Below are 19,716 nucleotides of genomic sequence, written 5' to 3'. Positions count from 1 at the left end.
TTGCTGCCCGGGGGACGAGGCGGGCGCTGCGACGGGGGGCGGCCCCGAGCGGCGGCGGAGCCCGAGGAGCGGCGGAGGCGGGAGGAGGCGGCGGGGCGGCCGCAGCTGCCGGAGCTCCCAGGGCGGCCGCAGCTCCCGGGGCCGCCGGGCCGCAGCCCCCGCCCGCCGCCCAGGTGAGAGCGCAGCGCCGCGGGGCCGCCGCCACAATGGGAGCGGGCTGGGCAGGGGCGCGCCGGCGGAGGCCCGCCCGCCCCGCCGGGGGTGTGCGCGGAGCGGCGCGGGGCGCCCGCCCGGCCCGCGGTGGGCGCCGAGCGGGGGCGGCGGGGGAGCGGCTCCCGCGGTCCGAGGGGCCGGGAGCGTTGCGGGGGTGGGAGGGCAGAGGGGCGGTGCTGCCGGGCCGCCCGGGGGGCGGGTCCCGGTGCGGGGCGAGGAGCCGGGGGCTGCGGGGCTGGGCCCGGGGTTGAGGCTGCACCCACCGCCGGGAGCGGGGCGGCCGGCCCGGGGCTCGCCTGGCCGGGCTTCGGGGCCTGAGCGGGGTTCTGCTGGCTGTGGGAGCCGGGGGTGCGCATGGCCCTGTGGGGGCCGTGGCTCCCCGGGGTCCGCCCGTGCGGGCAGCGCGGGGCTCAGGCGGACGGGCCTGGCGGAGCCCGGGCACGGCGCCTGTCACGCTCTGCTGTGGCCGAGCAGCAGCGAGCTGTGGCACTGGTAAACACGGGCCATGGGGCTGGTAAACAGACATGCAAAGTCATAATTTATTGTCTGTGTGAGACTTGTCTGTGGGCTGTGCAAGGGGAAGGCTCGGTGTGCTGAGCTGGTGGTGCTGTTCCTGTTACCTCTCCTCTCTGGATCCTGTCTCACAGCTTTTTAACTTGCTCCCTCCTTGGAATAGGTTTTGAGTGTTCAGGAATAGGAATAGGTGTTTCAGTGTTCACATTTGAGGTGCTCATAAACTCCACTGAAATCTCCTCCTGTCTCATAGTCAATTGGTACAAAAGTGGTGCTTTAAAAAGTTCTTACTGCATCCCTCCAGTCTATGTGCGGGTGGGGGAATTCTGATTTTAAAAAAACCCAAAAAACAAACAAAACCCCCCCAAAACCAAACATAACCCCAAAACAAACCACCAAACAGTAAAAACAAGTAATGGGTTTTTTGTTGTTGGTTTTTTTTTGTTTTGTTTTTTTTTAATGCTAATAAGATGGTTACACTTGCTTGTCTTTATAACTTTGTTAACACTGGATAGCCTTTGTGTGGTTATGCAAGCATCATGCTTGGTGAATAATCTCTTACCCTATGGGAAATCACTGCAGAAACGTCTTTGTTGGTTCAAGGTGTTCTGCTGCCTGGTTGAAGGTGGTAGCTCCCCTTCCTGACTTAGAGTAATGGGCCTTGTGAGTGGTCTCTGTGTGCTTCAATGCAGAATCAATTAATTTAGAATAAATAGCTTTAAGTAACTCTGCTCTAGGGGCAGCAGCACCCAGCAGAAGAATAAAAACAAAGCAGTCTGCTCAGACTACTGCAGGTGCTCCTGGTGGGAGCTGGCATGGTTTTGGTTTGCTAAGTGAGGCTTCTTTTCCCAGGTGTGGAGCTGTACACCCTGAATAGACAGAGACAACAATGCAGCTTCTTACCCTGTGCCTTTACAGCATCAGAATGTAGGGGTTGTTCCTTGAGGGTAGGTGCTGAACGTGAAACTTTCAAGAAATATTCAGTTGCTACTTTAAGGAAGAGCTGTTGTGCATGTGTGACATTTTCTGCCTCGGAGTAAACACCACCTTCTCCCAAAAAAAGATCTGCTTGTTTAGGCACTGGGTTCCACTTGTACTGCACTCAGGTAACTGGTAACTTCTTTGCCTCTAAAATCTCTTGGAATTCCATATTTGGTACTCAAGGCTATTCAGACCCTGGGTGGGAACCTGTGCTCTTGTGAGGAGATGAACCAGACAGCATGGGTTTTGTCTTGATAGTGATTGCATTTTAGTGAAGATTTGAAAGGTATAACCTGGCACAGTATATTTGTAACAGGACATTGTGGTGTTCTCTGGGATCCAAGTTGACATTGTGGAATAATTCAGGCTGGAAAGGGTCTCAAGAGGTGTCTAGTCTAACCTGCTGCTCAAAGTGGATGTACACCAAGGTCAGACCAGGACTTTGTTCACTCAGTCTTAAACCCTCCAAAGACAAAGCTTTGACAGTTTCTGTGTCCTTGTTGTGGTGCTTGACTGTCCTCACCAGGAAAGGCCTTTTCTCTAGGTCAGGTCACACCTGTACCATTGCAGTTTGTGTCTGATGTCCTGCTGTGTGCCCATGTGCTGGACCCCCCTGTAGGTCCAGCAGATCTGCTGCCAGCTCCCTAAAGCCTTTTCTTCTCCAGGCTGGACCTCCCCATCTCCCACAGCCTCTCTTCACACAGCTCTGTCCCTCTGAGCATCTTGGTCATCTCCACCAAACCCACCCTGGTGTATCAATGCCTGTTCTGGGGGTGCCCAAAACTGCCTGTGGTGTTTGCAGTGGCTCTGAAAAGTGCTGAGTGCCTGGGAGCCGTGGTTTCCCTGGCTCAGGGTGGCTGTGCTCCTGCTGAACAGCCCGGTGCTCTCACCACGTGTTGCATTTCCTGCATGCAGGGATGTGTTTGTACACACGTGCTCACCACCAATGTCTCTCCTGCCACACAGCTCTGCAGAGAGCCTCATTCATGTGCACACACGTGTGGAGGTGCACACACGTGTGGAGGTGCACACACGTGTGGAGGTGCACACACGTGTGGAGGTGCACACACGTGTCAAATCACACCACCTGCAGCCCTGAGCAGGAGTTGTTCATCCTTTTCCACATATTCCAGTTGTCACTGCTGTGGCTCTTGGCTCCCTGACTCCCTAAGTCTTTTGCTGTCCCAGCTGTCCTCACTTCCCAGCTGATAGGTCTTCCTGTTGCGTTGCCTTCACTTTGTTCCTCAAAATTTTGTTATTTCAAACACTTAAGATTTATCAAGTCACTGTTCTAGGAAGGGAGTGGCAGGCTTTTCCCGAGGAGATGGAGTTGAATCCCGTTTGATCAAATCCAGAATGTAACAATGCACAGTGTGCTTTCAAATAAGGTGGTTTATGGGTGTGAGGTGAATGAAACAGTTGGGTACAAGGTTTTTAAGAATGCTGTTAGTTACCATGCAGTATTGTTCCTGTAATTTCTCTGAACTTGTTTCCATCAGGTGCCTAGAAGTTTTTGGGAGACAATACCCTGTGGAATAAATATTCTCTGATAACAAAGTCTCTTATTTTAAACCTAATTCTCCAGAATTTAATTCCTGCAGAGGTTAAGTACTGCTTGCTTTTCCTAGATCCTGGTACAGATATAATTTTGAGACATGTTTTCTGCTTACTCTAAATAATTTCTGCATTATATTTATCTGATTGTTGAGTTAATTACAGCTAAACTTGTTTCAGAGAATGCTCATCTCAAGACAGGGACTTGTGTTTAAGCAACGTTTTAGCTATATAAAAATAATTTATAGAGAGCTGGGGTTTCCCCTGCCCCCCAAATCAGTGCTTGCTGAGTACTTTTGCCAGCACAGAAGAAGACGTGTATAGAATCTGCTATTTAGGTGATTTGAAACAATGAAGGAACATTTTGTTTCTTAACAAACTTTGGAAACCTCACATTTATTTTTTAGGGCTTTATGCTTATTGAGAAACAATTTTAAAGATGAAGGGGAATGATGAAATAAGAAACAACTGTTTGTTGTTTGAGAAAGGGACAGAATTAGCTGATGAAATCAGGTGTCATTATATACTGGAAGAAGAAAGAAGGTGGAATTACAGGTAGCCATGAGAAGGTAAAATTTGTTGAAAAGGCACCTTTAGAAGGTTGAGTTTCTGAAACTATGATGGTATTGTTTTGTTGGGTTTTTTTTTAAGTCGTCGTTTTTTAAAACCGGCTTGCTGGTAGCATGACATTCTAAATAGTGAGTTATTGATCAGTATTTTGTATGTGATAACCAGCAAATGCCAACTGCACATTTGCTGACAAAATTGGTATATCTGAGGTTGAAACAAGTTTTGAGGGGGGGAAAAGAAGGTGAAAATGTATACATTGCTTTCATTCATGCAGATATAAAACTGCATAAGAATATCAATAAGACTGGTTACTTTGAGAAATATCTCAAGGTATAGAAAATAACCTTTCAGAAATTCTTAAAGGTCACATATACCACTGGCTCCATTTATGCCTTATGTGGAGTAGCAGAATTTCTGTGCAGTCCTGTGAGCAAGGCTGATTCAGTGCTATTGCAATCTCAGAGCAGCTGTAGTAATTGAAATCTTGCTCTTACTCAGTGGTAATGCTGGAGTTGGGGTCAGTCTGACACCTCCAGAAATCTTGTGGTGTTTCACAGGTGTCTGTGACTCACTTGAAGTGTTACATCCATTGCTTAGACCTCATAGCAGCATTTTCAGCATGCTCTGAAACCTGCAAGGAGGAGCAGCAATTTGAAGCCCTCTAGGATGGCCTGTCAGCTTGTCCCAAAGCTGCTGTTCTGAGAGTGTATCTGCAAGTTGAAATGCACAAAAAGAAAGAAAGAACGATCCAGGTTTTGTATTAGTGACAGTCAGTTATTCAAGCATCGGAAAAGATGTAAAGGCTGGTAGGCACTTGTCTGGAGGAAGTATTGATCCTGTGCTGGGGAAAAGTGCTGAATAACTTCATGACTGAAGAGCTCATTCAAAGATGCAGAAATCTGTAGGGGAAGACTGTTTGCTGGTTGCTTTGAAACCAGGCTGAAGAAATCTGTTAGATGCAATCAGTGCAACTTGTGGTATAAACGTGGAGTGCAGCATTCAAACCATACAAACAGTGCCCTTTACTACTGCCCTGAATCCTGAGAGGAATTTCTGAGCTGCAAAGTGCAGTTACCATTTGCTTCTTGGACACCTATTTGAAACATGAGAGTTGATGAGATGAACCAGCTTCTTGCTGGTATGACTTGAGTTACTCTCCTCCTTCTCCTCCACACCTGCACACACAATGGTACTGGAAGGAGCTAGCCAGAAATTAAGCATATTAACAAAATTTCTCTTCAGCCACTGTAACTATTTCTATGCTGGTGGACCTCTGATGGCAGATAGGTAGAAAACCAAAGGTGGAAAAGCTCAACATGCCCACATGCTTTTTTAGTTACAAATACATTGACACTTACACTGAACCAGGAGGACTTGGGTCGAGTCAAGTGCAAAACAACATGTTTTATATAAGAGAGGCACTAGACTTACAAAAGCAATTAAAGGGGTTTTGTAGTGATTTGGCAGAAAACTTTACTCTGGTGTTCTCTGTGGCAAACCAGCTTGATCTAATTAACAAAGGAGTAGAGCTATACAAAGGCAGAATTGACCAACAAAAAGTGCAGAACTTGGCTGGTTGGGTACAAAGAGTTTGTAGGGCAAACACAGGATGGGAAGGAATTGAAACACAGTGGAAGTAACATAATTTTGACTTGACTTCCTTCTCTTCACAAGGAAAATTTTTATCTAAAATTCTTGGGAAGAGAACTCTCCTAGCCCCACGGAACTGTGGAGATGACCTTTTAGAGACATGATAGTTCACCAAAGATTTTCTCAAGTCTTACCCAGAACATCAGCATCAATGCAGTGTGGGTTATTGTATTTGGAGTTGTTGAATCCATAACAAATAGGTTGTTAAAATGTATTGATCTTATGTGAATTGCTCTAGCTGTTTGTTGCTGATACCACAACAACAACCAAACCCCAAACAAAACGAAATCTGTGGACCTGTCAAAGCCTGGGAGTGGATAGTGGAGCACAGGTGCTCCAACTGTGTGCTGAGCCAACATGGAAAATGGAATGTTGCTCACAAAGGAATTGACTGAGGAAGGCTGATGGTGGGATTTACTAAAAATTAGTGAAGCAAAAGAGACTCTGTTACGTGGCTGGGGAGTAGCAGTGCTCTGAAAGATCAAAAAATTCTAATTAAATCTCTTGTATCAAACACATACTTACAAATGGGATTTGTGTGGTAATTGTATTCCCATGACTGCTTCAGTCAGTGAGGGTGTTGATGAAAAGTGAATCTTGTTCAACAGATACAGTTTCATGTGTGATCTGTGAGTCAACAACTGGATTCAAAACAGTAGATGTGGAAAATAGAATATGAATGGAGGATTTTTTCAGGGATTTATAGTAGGTCCAGAGCTTTGTAGTATTTTTGTCAGTGGCCTGGAAGAAAACAAATCCAAATTTGTGGATTATGTAAAGGTTGTGCCTGAGTGGTGAAGCATGAAGAAGGAACAGCAGCTGTACGGTGTCCTCTGAATTGTTTGGGTAACTGGGTTTAATATGGCCAAATGTTTTCATAGAGCTGGAGCACATTATGCATGTTATGGGAAAGACTGGAGGCTTTAGAGTACAGAAGGTTTAGAATACTGTAGGTTTAGAATACAGAATTGTGCTTCCAGAAAACAGTGACCTTGGAATGGATGACAGGAGCAGAGCAGATATACAGCAGTGAGTCCTCAAAGCTTAAAATAAGCTAATTATTTTTTTTAATACTAATGTACATTCATAATAACAGGAAATACTGAATAAGGACAAAGAGGTGAAATCAGTTGTGGAGTATTTTGACAAGGTTTAATGTTGGTGTTTTTAAAGAGATGTTCAAAGGCAAGAAAGATGTAGTGTTCAATGTTATTTGAGAGATTAAACTGCTCGTTAGAAAACTTTTTCTTGAACTGCTCAATCAGTTTAGCTTAGGATGTCTCCATCTCTTGAAGTCATCAAGTCAGGATGGAGTATCATTGGGAGGAGATGGGTGAGGAAATGCACTGTCAGTGTACCAGTGTACCTGCCGCCAGACAAATGCAGGGGCATTGACACTTGCTGAACAAATCTCACCCAGTCGTGTTCAGACTCTTCCTGCACATGCTAAGGTCAGTCAAAGGATCTGGTGGTGGTAGTTGTTCTCTTATAGCAGTCCTTTAAATCTACTGAGTGTATGCTTTTTCTTGGGGCAATAAATGTGCTTGTATGCACCATGTACTTAAATGAAATCAGGTATTTCTGATCTCTTTTTTGGGAAGCACTGTCATTTTTGGTGACAGGGAAGGACAGGGATGGTTGTTTTGTTTCCTGAAGAGGTTGGAATATCTTCCCCAGTGTTTTTCCTCAAAAAATCTCATAATGTGCGCTGAAGATGTTTACTCCAGTAGTGAGTGGTCTTTACATTCTGTGGAAATTGCTTTCTCATTGGGGAAGAACGTGCATGTGCTCTTGCTGGCAGAGGTGGCTGAGTGTGGGTGCATAAGGATATTGTGCCTTGTGTGTCTCTGGTGGTATGAGATCAGTGTGTCCCTTGTCCACCAGAGGAATGGTTTCTGTTGTGTTCTGTCTGCCAAAGCAGTAAAGGATGTAGAGAGGAAAGAACTGTGTAAAAACTCTCCTGCCTTGGCCACTGGGGAGATTACTGGTTGTCTGTGGGTTTCTCTGTGGACAATTGGTTTGGGATGTTTTCCTAAACCCTTCTGGAAGTACAATGAAAAGTAGTCTGGCTGTGGCAGCAGCTTGTGCCTGGTGGGCACCTTTCCAGCTTTCCAGACATCCTGATCTTTTCCCCATCACAGGATGGGTGCGTGCCCAGTCATGTGTCAGGGGCAGGGCTGTGGGAAATGCAGGAGTTGGATGCTCTGCCCGTGGCAGATTGTCCTGCATGGCCTTTCCCCAGGCACTGCCTCCCCCTCGGCAGGGAAGGTGTGCCTGCACCAGCAGCCCTTGTGCACAGAGGGTGTTCCAGCAAGCATCAGATGCAATCTGCCTGTTTGGGACCTCTGGGTTTGGGGAAGGGCCAGCAATATAAGAAGTGGCTTATTTTATCACTGAAGGAGGCTGTCCTGCTGAAAGAAGTTACCTCCTTGGAGCATTTTCCAGCCAAGGGTTACCTTTTCCCCTCTAAGATTTAGTTTATTATTTTGGCAAGGTCTGTATGATTTTTTTTTGCACTCCTGGGCTGGCCTGTGCAGGAAGACTTAGAGGTAAATCCTTCTGGTGAGGGAAGTTGTTTATCTTTCAATTTCCCTGCAGCTTGGAGGGGGTGTGTCTCCTCTGCATCTCTTGCTCTCCTTTCTGTTATCTTGTCTGACCCATTTTGCTGACAAAGAGAAAGAAGGCAGTGAAGAGAGACAGAAGTGGTTATAAGTGAACAATTTCTTTACCTTCCCTCCCCCCCTGCAATGATCTGCTGGCTTCTCTTTGCAGCTGCTTTATGGCAGGGAAGACTGAAGGTGAGCAGAGTTAATTGTCTGGGAGTCAGTGTAAGGTTTTGGGATTGGAGGAGATTTTAGAACTCAGGAGATAAGGATTTCAGGTTTTTTTATTTCATTTGGCCTTAATGTGCTGGAACTCCTCCTGTATCCTACAGGATGTCTACAGGGATCTTTCTCATGGTTGCTGAGGGGACCTGTCACTTCTCGCTTTTATCTATGCTTGGCTGTGACATTATTTAGTATAAGCTATAGAATGTGAAAAAGTTTACCTGTGGCCTGGGTCAGAAAATTCAGACCAAGGGCAGCAGTCTCTGGAGTGGCAACTTCATTCTTGTGAGAAGAAAGGATGAGAGAAGACTTTTAGGACCTCATGCCAAGGGTGTTTATGCCTCCTTGAACAATTTTGGTGAAATTCAAGTGTTGAGTGAAACAAACACAAAGCAAACACAGGGGATGTGCATGAGAGGCTGCATACATTGGTATGTATTTATGGCCAGATCCCCACAGTGGCTCCTGGTTGCATTTTGGGGAAAGGTCTATGTTCCAGGACAGCCCAGGAATATCTACTTATCCCAGACAATAAGATACAACAAGAAAAGAAGAAAGGCAGAGGGCTAAAGAAGGTCATCTCTTATTCAAGTACTAAAAATCAGCCCTTGATCTCGTGAGGGGTGGGGGATGTCATCATGGCCAAAGTGAATTCTACTCATGAGGTTAAAGGAATTACCCATTTGTTCTCATAGTACAGGTTGAATCACTTCCCTTTGTCACCCCATAGAGGTGTTCCTTTAACAAGTCCCCCGAGTGCATTTAGGAAGGGGCATGCCCTGACCCAGAGAAATTTCTGGCAGTGCAGGATACCAGTGTCTCAAGGTTGGGACATCTTATCTTCCTGTTCCCTAAAACAGAGCCTTATCCTGCCTTTTCTGGTGCTCATGTGTAATTGGAAGGACCTGTTTACAGAGGCTCTCACTAAAGATGCTACATGGTAAGGACTTACATGAGGAGGTGTATTTAGCTTTGAGCTTTGGGCAGTTTAAGAGTATTTGCTGTGGGGAAAGAGATGTGCACAGACAAGGGTGTCTGACTGCATGATTTATGATACTTCTGTGCTTTGAGTGGCAGTTGTATTGGTTTTTTCAATTGAAAAAGTCCAGCAAAATGAAGTTCAGTTTACACAAACCACATAGTGATGCCATGACTATTCAAAGAAAGAGACAGTTGAGATTGTCTTTACCTTGGCTACATGCATCATCCTGTGGGCTGGAGTTTTGAAGGCAAGGAAGCTTTGTCACAAGGCCCATCTCACTTTCTCAAGTAGAAGTGCTGTCTGTCCCTTGCACTGGAGCAGTGTCTGCCTGCTTAGAGCATGGCCTTGGTGACAGTGACTCCAGCTGGATCAGCCCATACCCAGGGCTGCGTGTTCTCACCCTCTCACTGGTTTGGTTTTTTTTTTTACCCTTTGTGCCTGCACAGCTGTTCATGCAACTTAGTGGTAAATCACATTTGGGAACTGAATTTTGCTTCCAAGTAGGTTTTCAGCTGAATCAGTTTGCTGTCCAGCCATGCAGAGGGTTGTGCTGGCACGGTGTGGTAGCAGTGTGTGAGTTGGGAGAGGAGCAGCTGCTGCAGAAAATGTGTCTGAGGCCTGGGAGGCTGCAGTCAGCAAGAGGGAAAATGGGTAATTTAATCAAGGCCAAATGTTTATTACCCTTCTGGTGCCTGTGAAATCTGAAAACTCTCTGTCAGTGTCAAGGCATGTCTGTCTCTCTAATTGGTGGGTTTAGCATCAGGGTTTGGTATCCATCTTCTGTTTAGTGCACTCTTTTATTCAGTCTTTGCATTTATTGTTTGCATCACTTACTGATGGAAGTGAAAGTAACAGCATTCCCAGCGTAATGTAACTGCCCAGAGGTTTGATTACTCTTGCAGCCTTGCTGCTTAACACTTGTGTGAAAAGACAGCTGGCTGTGGCTTCTCCTTTCCTGAAGTAGTGCAAGAGCTGTATATTCCTTCCTTAAAAAAATGTGCCTGGGTTATGGAATGCACCTCAGCAACCAAACACAAGCTTCCGGGCATAGGAAGTAAGAAAAATTAGCTTGCTTTTATGGGGATGTTGGGGTGGAGGAAATAGCAGGAACAAAGAATATTTTCTTTAATCAAGAAGCTGTCGTAGGAGTGGTGACATCAGTTGGATTTTAAGTTCCTTGTACGTAGGGGTCAAGAAATTTAGGTAACAGGATCAAGAAATAAACTGTACAAGACCAGTGCCTTTTTGAGCTTAGAATATGAAGTGTAACACAGGCTCTAAATAGGGAGCAACAGTTGCCTTGAAAACTGGGTGTCAAGGTGATTGTTGCATGGAATAGAGAAAAACTGGAATTGAAGGAGTGCATTTGAGATCAGATATTTGGGGAGAAGCTGTTATCCCAGAAGAGATTTTTTCCCTGATTTTTCCCTCAGTCTTGGTGTGTGTTTTTGTTATCTCTGGAGAAGAATTTCCTAGGGAAGCTGGGGTTTTTTTGGTGGGGGGAGCTCTCAGTTCTGGACAATGCATAGTGAGATTCACCCTAGCCAGCATTTTTAAGTTTTTGTCAACTGTAACTTCACATCCTGTTCTCCAATGAATGGGAGTAGTTCAGGTCTGTGATCTGAATTTGTTTATTTTATGATGACAATAGTTAACTGCTGGAGAGAAGTAAGACCCAGATAATGAGTAGAGAACACTGGAGTCATCTGCTTAGTCATACAGACTCTGTAGGAAAATGCCTTTTTTCTTTCCTCCTTTACAAAAAATTGTTTAGAGGTGCCTTTTCCTTCCTCCTGTACTTACCATGGCCCTCACAACAAGTAAGAGAGGAGATCTTATATTTCAATTAAATCAATACTTCTGGTCAGTGAAATGCTTATTTTAACAGAATGAGATACTCTGCCTCTGTGCTTGTGTGGAACCTCTTTGTGAATATCTATCTCTTTATTGTGATGAGAAAGTCTTTAACTTTTATCATTTGCCTCCTTCCTTCCTAGCAAGGGGACAGCTATGAATGAAGTTGATTGAGATTTCACAATTTACAGCATTGCCAGTAAATCTCCTTTGGAAGTGCAACGTAATTAGTTTTCTCTGTTAAAGAACGCTATTACTGTACCCAAAATCTCCTATCAAAGCAAGAGTTGTAGTTACTACACAAATTTCTCACTTTAGCCCAAATCAATAATAATGAAGAATTCTTACAATTAGATGAATGAGCAAGTTCAGTTAAATGACTGGGCAAAAAAACTGGCCAAGCCCAGAGTGGTGGAGAATGGTGCCACATCCAGCTGGGCACTGGTGGGGTTCCCCAGAGTTTGGTACTGGGCCCACACCTCTTTAATATCTTTATCAGTTACTTGAGGGGATCGAGGCACTCACCTTTGCAGGTGACACCAGTTTGGGCAGGAGTGTTGATCTCCTGGAGGGCAGGAAGGCCACAAGAACCCCCTGCAGCACTGCAGGCTGGGGCAGTGTCTGGAGAGCTGCCTGGCAGGAAGGACCTGGGCTGCTGGTCAGCAGTGGCTGGACAGGAGCCCAGGTGGCCAAGGAGGTCAGTGGCACCTGGCTTGTGCCAGCACTGGTGTGACCAGCAGGAGCAGGGCAGTGACTGTCTCCTATGGTGGGCACTGCTGAGGCATCTCAAATCCTGGATTGAATTTTGGGCTTCTCATGACAAGAAAAACATTGGGACGCTGGAGCTTCTCCAGAGAAGGGAACGGAGCTGGGGAAGGGTCTGGAGCACAAGTCTGGTGAGGAGCAGCTGAAGGAGCAGAGAGGGCTCATCCTGGAGAAAAGGAGGCTCAGGACCTTATTGCCCCTCCTGACAGGAGGTTGTTGCCAGGTTTTGAGGTCTCTTCCCTCAAGGAACAAGCAACAGGATAAGAGAAAACAATCTCAGGTTGTGCCAGGGAGTTTTAGATTGGATATTAGCCAAGATTTCTTCTTTGAAAGGGTTATCAAACATCAGAACAAGCTGTTGAGGGAAGTGATGAAGTCACCAGCCCTGGAGGGATTTAGAAGATGTGTCAGTGTGGCACCTGGAGACATGGGTTAGTGGTGACTTTACAGTGCTGGGTTAGTGGTTGGACTCTGTGATCTTGGAGCTCTTTTCCAGCTCAAACAGTTCTATGATTCAAGACGAATCATTCAATAATCTAACTAATAGTTGAAAAGGAAGGGAGACAAGTAGTGGTAAGGCAAGACATTCAATTCCTGTTGTTTTTGGGGAGATAACAGCATCTGAGTGTAAGGATGTTGGCTTCTTACGACTTGGTTGCCTTCACTTGGGATGGTAACAAGTCAAGAGGACACGAGAAGACCTGCCTTTCCTGCTGTTCTCCCTGTTGTTGCTCACTGGGCACAGCTTCCAGTCAGGCAGTATTTGCAAATGCTAAATGAGCTTTGATAGAAAAAGTGGTCCTTTGGGGAAAGCACTTGATAAGGTTGTGGATTTTTTGAAGATCACAGCCGAATACTCTTTGTCATTCTGCTTCTGAATCTTGGAAATGTAACATTTTGGATTCTGTGTAGGTATGAATATACAGTATTCTGTGTTTGGTAAGAACAACCACTGCAAAAGACATTGCTAGCATTTACAAAAGTTAAGTGAATTTAAACACTTGGGAGGCAGTGACATTTTTACTCTAAAAGAGCTATGTTTGGTAGCCAGCAGTTACTTCCCTGGATTATTGTTGTGGTGCTTATTTGCCATACAGTGTTTTACAGTAATTTGTTAGTATATCCCTTTTCAGTTGCTTCTTCCTGGCTTAACACTGGATCTGTTTGTGCTGGTTGGTAGTTGATATCCTGTGTAGCATAAATTGGGTCAGGACAGTTGGAGATGTTTATTGAAAGGGTATGGTGTCCCTCAGGATATATTATCTTCCTGCTAATATTTGTATATCTCCTTGGCCCAACTTGCATTGTGCTACTTTTAAAGCTCTTTTGGAAGTAAACTCCAGTATGTAGAGTTGTATATTCACAATTTTCTAAGCTGAACATGTAATATGCATATCATGAGACTCATAGCTCTGGGTTTTTTTGTGAAATAATATTTATTATCTCCACTGGGGTGATTTTTGTGTGTATCCAAACAATCCCCTCAGCAGTGTGTTGGGTTATTTGTGCTCTGTGGGGAGAGGCAGTAAGCTCCATTCTTTTCCCTTTCAGGCCTGTCCAAACCACTGGGAAGTTTTCAGCCAGCAAAGCACAACCCAAGTGGCACTTCCATTACTAAGGACAGAACCACAGGAGGCTCTTTCATCCATTTGCTTTCCATGTAAGCTGCCTACAGTGTCAATGTTCAGTGTTATCAAAGCAGATGTATTTGTGCAGGATAGATAAGGATCAGTGTCAGTGTTTCATTTTGACTTGCTTGATGGGAAAGGCAAAAATCAACAGGTTTTGATTACTTTGTTCTCAAAACTAGCAGAAAAGTGGCACTTAAACATTAAGTTTTTCCAGCACTGTGCAATGTTGCAGAGAGGGAATGACTTCTGAAGGAAGTTTGACTTTAATGGTTTTTAATCTATGCTGGAATTCACTAAAAAATTAGTTTAATGTCTCATTGATTGGCAGCAAATTGAGTCTAACATATGCTAATTGTCATATCCCATGAGTTCAAAACTGTTTATTTCCATTTCCTTTACTTCAGGATTTTTTGTTTTTCCTCTTTCTTGTTTTTGTTCATGTTCAAGTTTCTTTGGTAAACTGTAGGTGGCATAAGTAATGCTTCCTCATCCCTGGTGTAATTATTGTTGCTGGAGGTGGGGTAGGGAATAAAGAGGGAAAACCCCATGTGGAATTCTTCCTTTTTCTACACACCACATAAACCAGAACCTCAGATTTTAAGTCCAGTTTTGAAGAGGGAGAAGGATGAGGCATCAAAACCAAGCTCCCAGACCTCTGTGGTTCTTTGTACTGAATGCAGACCCATGACCCAAGGCAGAGTTAAGCTGTGTTTATTTTGTGGTCTGTGATGCCAGTGTGTGATGTGACTGGCATCTGTCTCACAGGGGGTGGTGGGCTGCCCTGGACTGCTGCTGATGGGAAAGCTCATTTCCTGAGCAGGGACACAGCTGAAGGCAGTGAATCATTCCCCTGGAGGGAAATGTGCTTCTCTGGGAGGCAAAGACAGAAGAGTGTGTGGATGGGGTGGTGCTGAGAAAATAGGATAAAATCAGACGTCTTAACATTTGGAAAACTTGCAGTTTTGCTCATCCTGAAGGATGAAAACATTGTTTATGAGCTGTCCCAGTCTGTTTCTGAGGGATACCCTTCAAGGAGCCATAATGTTAGCATATCCCAATGACCAAAGCACAGCTTGTCTTCACAGAGTGGCAGTGACTGATCTTTCCTTGAGAGAGGAATAGCTCCATGCCTTTCCACTCCTCTCTGTTCCACTGCTTCTGTTTATGTATGTCTTGGTTTGAAAAGACAGGAAGGCAGGAGCCTCCCTTGAGATGGAAAATGTAAACCCCCTTCCTCTGAACTATTATAATTTTGAAATTAAGGGACTCTCAGGCAAAGATATGGGAATAGTAATGACAGTTCTTTACTAGGAAAATTAAAATTAAAATGTAGTAACACAAAAAAACACCCAAAACCCCAAAACACTGACAGTCGGAATACAACCTGACACCCTGTTGCTCAGGGTGTTGGGAGCAGTCTAATTAAACAGTGGCTACAGTCTTCCTGCAGTGACAGATGTGCTCCTGTTGAAGCAATGTTCCTGTAGAAGGGTGTAGTTTTCTTCTGAAGGTCTAGTGGTGATGTAGATGGGTCTGGTCTTCCTCTGGGAATGCAGTGCACACAGGCTGTGCTGGTGTTCTGAATCTTAGATTTTTATCCAGGTGGGAATGCTGGGCTCCTCCTGCTGGGTGGAGCATCTCCCAATGGATGATGTAATTTTATCAGCCATGCAGTGAGCCTCAGTGGCCCATTAACAGCAGATATCCCCTGGAGGAAGGATGGGTTGTGGAAAATAAAGAGCACTGCCTCACCTGGTTTTAACAGCTGGCCATTAACAGAGAACATCCCCCCTGGAGAAGAGATGAAGAGCACTGCTCCACCTGGTCTCAACAGATGGTGAAGAACACATACTTCTGGTCACATCTTGCATTGCAATCTAAGACAGTGTAATTTAGTCTTAATTTATTACATAACTTCTTCTCTGGCACCTATGTATGACAAGAGCTTAAATTCCAGAGCGATCTTCCAGTTATCTCTATCTTTCCTGCTTGGGAATTGTTGGAATAAATCAGCATACAGAACTCAGTTTTCTCATGTAGAAAAGCCAATTCTTTATTCACAAAGCTGATATTTATAGGAAATATCAGAAGGCAATGTGTTAAACCTAATTGGTTAGCAATACAGTGAAACTCAGTTAATTTGTTAGTATATGTCTATCAAATTTTCTCTCTCTGGATATGTTTACATATTTTCTTACTAATTCTCATGGGTCAGATTAATTGTTTATACAGTTGTAAACTTATTTTTCTCTCTAAGAATAGGTTGTTGTGTTCATTATTATAATTTTTCTTTATGGGAACTTACAAGCTACTTCTAGGTTAGCCAGAGTAGCAAGGCCTAAACCATATTTTATAAGGCCTTTCTTTTATAATGTCTCTGCAACACAGAATTGGCTCACATCTTGACATAGTTTGGGTGTTCACAAAGAGAAGGCTTGGCACACCTCTCCCATGAGCTGACTTTTCAAACTGATCTTTTGGAATTTGAGAATAGTTATCATTAATGCAAGGTAGGCAAGTCTTTCCCAATTTAATCTGCTGTATAAAACGTATTGAATGTAATTTGGAATCCTGACACACTGTGCCCTACTAGCGAGATTTCCTCATAATTTGAAATATTTTCTCGGGATTTTACTCCTTGCACAGGTGTTGGTTGTTTTTTTATAGCTGTAACAGCATGGGCAAAACATGTAAAAACACACTTAAAATTGGCTTTTATATTAAAATGCTGTTTGCTTTGAAAGAAACTGATCAGGGAAGGAGAGCGTCCTTTAGCAGGTAATGCAAGTGCCATTTATATAGAATTTGACAAAGCAAAAAACATAGATGGAGATTCTGTGAAGTAAGAGAAATTTTTTGTTATTTTGTGATGGTGTTAGTCCAGATGTCAGTAATTACTGGAAGACAGACTGATCACAGGTTCAGGTAGGCTGAACTTTCATGCAGTAAAAAACAAACTGCTCTTCTGTGGTGGTTTACTGGCAAGGACATTTTGAGTGTTTGAAAGGAGAGAGTTGACTCATAGGAAGTCAGTTTCTGCTTTGATATGATTAAAGAATATTGCTTTTAGAAGCAATGCATCAGTGATTAGGCAAATAATTATATACATATATATATATATATATACATACATAAATACAAACAGAAGAACATTTACCCATTTCTGCTGGCTGTGTCCAGAGGTGAAGAACCTCACAAAGTCTGTGGGGAAGGGAGTGCTGGCACCTCACAGAGAGTTCAGGTTTTCTTCAAGGGTTACAAAAGGTTGGCACTGCCAGCAGCAGGGTGTTCCCACGTCCCTCCCTAACTGCAGGAGAGAAGGGCTCCCACAGCAGGTGAGGGGTGCTCAGGTTGTGTAAGGAGCTGCAGATGCTGCCATTGACTCACACTGGCTCTTTTTGTTCCAGACACAGTGGGAGCCAGGCCTTATGTAATGTTCATTGTCACATTCTCAGTGCCAGCACTGTCATGTCAGCAGAGGGGAAGTGTGAAAAAGGCATATTGGGTGTGTGGCTCTACGCAGATATTTACTATATGTAATATGCTAGGTAGAAAAGTTATGCAATATTAACATTTAAATAATGTAGTAAATGTAGTTTTTAACATTGAATCTAAGTAAGAATTGTGTGTAAGGTATTGTCCTTAGCTCAAGAGCAAAGAGAAGATAACCCAGAGGTTTCTACACAGAGAGAACAATTACAACAAGCCATACTAAAAACCCCTCTTGGATGTTTCAGAGGGAAAGATACATATCTCCTTGAAACCACCCTGGTCACTCCAGACCGTGCATATCTCCTTGAATCTACCCTGGTCAAGCGAGACCATTGTATATCTCCTTGAATCCACAAAGCCACCTGGTTAAGCCAGACTCCAAGACGCCAGGGGTTTTGCAAAAGGCTCTTGGCAAACGGGCTTTTCTTAGATAAAGTATGCATAATCATCAAAGTTTGTCCTCAAAAATAGAGATGCTTCTCTCTAACGGGGCCCTTCTTTCTCGCAGCTTTTGTCTGAGAGGAGAGGGGACGGTAGACCCGGGCTACCTTTCTTTGCTCTTATTGCCTCATTATTTGTCCTGTCTCTGAAAACTTTTTAAACTTTTATTATTGTATTAATTTTTTTGTAACCAATTTTTATTCTTTATTAAATTTTCATAAATTTCAAGAAGCGAGTTATTGGCATATATCACAATTTGGTAGCAGAGGATGGTTAAAATACCCCACTGTGGGTGCTGTGAGAGGATTAGAGACCAGGAAGACGCGTCCCGCCTGCATTAGGCGGCCTCGGCTCTGGTCCTCGCTAAGTACCCCAGAAAGGGGTAAGATCCAAGGACAAAAGGAGACAATAAGGCAAAGAGAAGGGAAAGAATTCCCTAAAAACCGCGGTAACCAGCTCCTAACATCAAAGTGTGCACGAAGAATAAAGACCCAAGGACAACGGAGTGGTAAGAATTGCTGGGATTGGGGGTGGCAGCGTTTTGCGCGGAACGGGGGCTGAAAGTGTGTGTGTCTGAGAGGCGGGCTGGGGTAAAACCCAGACCTTCCAAGCGAGAGCGGAGTCCCCTACGCTGCGGTTCCGTTGTCCCGCGAGGGACGCGGCCAGCACCGGGACGAAAGTGAATGGTAAAAAGGAGTGAAAGAAACCCCCCCCGGGAAGAAGTGTGTGAAAAGGGAACCCTAAAAGCTTTTGCTGGGTTGAGGAAAATTATTCCAAGAACACCCAGGTTATTTTAATAATCGGCTGGGTTGAAGAAATATTCCAAGAACACCCAGAATTTAGCTGGGTTGAGGAAAATTCTGAGAGCACCCAGGGTTGATAACCAGCTGGATTGGAGAGAAATTCTGAGACATCCAGGGTTATGTTAAATTCTGCAGAATCTATGAAATAAACCCAAGACATCTGGGGTTGGGAAGAGAAATCCCAACATTGCCAGATTGAAGGTTTGTGAAATACATTATCTGGCCAGGGACTCTTTAAAGAGTGTAAAAGTTGTGTAAAAAAAAAAAAAAAAAAAAAAAAAGGTACCTTGTTGTTGTCATGATTGTTGGTTGTGTGTGAGAATAAGTGGAAAATAGGGTGGAGTGAATGTGGATGAATGAAAGTATAGAAAGTGTAAATTTTTATTTTAAACTTTATTATAGTTCCTCAGAGAAAGTAAACTGTATTAAGAAATAGTGTGAGAGAAAGGAAAAAAGTAGCTTTTGTGGGGGTAAAGGGAAGTTGAACAGAGACAAGGGGGGTTGGAGTAGAGAGAATATTGAAAAATGGGACAGAAATCCAGTAAAGAGAAGATAGGGAAGAAAAGAAAAAGTAAAAAACCATCCACAGAAATTCCTCCAGACAGTCCACTGGGAATCATGTTAAATAATTGGGAAAAAAACCCTTGTACAAGGACAAAGGATAAAATAAAGATGATACAATTCTGTATGCTAGAATGGCCAAGAGAGAAAATAAGATCTGATCACGTTTATTGGCCTAGATATGGTTCCTTCGAAAAATGGATTTGTCAGGCTTTAAATGAATTTATAAATTCAAAGGAACAGAGTGATTTAGAAGAAAGAAATTATGCGGCCTGTTGGACTGGAGATTATAGGAGAATCAAGATTTTTAAAGTAGCAGAAACCCCTGGAACAAAGCAAGGGAGGAAAACAGGGAAAGGGAAGGAAGGGGAACAGGAAAAAGGGGAACAGGAGAAAAAGAGAGAAAAGGAATGGGACCCTCTGCAGTTTCTACCCCCTCCTTTTCAAAGCACGCCTGCATTGCCAGAGTCAGGACCCAGCGGGAGGTCTCCCTCGGCCCCAATGTCGGAGTTCGTCCCTGCACCCGCGTATACCACGGGTCCCGGCTTGTCGTGTGGTCTCGCCCCGGTTCCCGTCCCGGGCGTGGGTCCGCTTGGGGCGGCAGCCCCGGTGGCACCGGGCCCCCTCCCCCGCCCGCCCCCAGTAGTGGCTCCCTGTCTGCCTGGGGCAGCAGGAGCGGGCTTTCTGACCCCTTCCTCCATAGTTGTAGGTCCGCACGCCTTTTCGCCCGCCGCAGTGGCGGCGGCGGGAGGTCTCCCCTCCCTTTCTCCGCCGGTGGCGGCGGCGGGTTCGCCCGCGGCGGCGGCGGCGGGGGAGGCTTTCCCTTCCCTTTCTCCGCCAGTAATTGCAGCAGACCCTCTCCCGCTCGCGGAGGCCGC

The 19,716-nt window shown here is 44.7% G+C and overlaps 1 protein-coding gene across 3 annotated transcripts in view; it reads left to right on the top strand.

The window, feature by feature from the left end:
• Positions 1-37: 37 nt before the first annotated feature.
• Positions 38-19,716, top strand: part of RAD54L2 (RAD54 like 2) — a 79,571-nt gene continuing 59,892 nt past the window's right edge. For 2 of the 3 annotated variants that reach the window (XM_063411816.1, XM_063411812.1), the window contains exons 1-2: positions 38-173; positions 13,462-13,570. The gene's annotated coding sequence lies outside the window, so the exon portion shown is untranslated. The remainder of the gene's footprint in view (positions 174-13,461; positions 13,571-19,716) is intronic. The other variant, XM_063411813.1, reaches the window with a different exon arrangement.

The sequence above is a fragment of the Prinia subflava genome, chromosome 14 (genome assembly GCF_021018805.1).
Source record: "Prinia subflava isolate CZ2003 ecotype Zambia chromosome 14, Cam_Psub_1.2, whole genome shotgun sequence".
NCBI classification, from domain to species: domain Eukaryota; kingdom Metazoa; phylum Chordata; class Aves; order Passeriformes; family Cisticolidae; genus Prinia; species Prinia subflava.
Note: the sequence above shows the minus strand (reverse complement) of the source record. Positions and strands in the feature narration are given on the sequence as shown.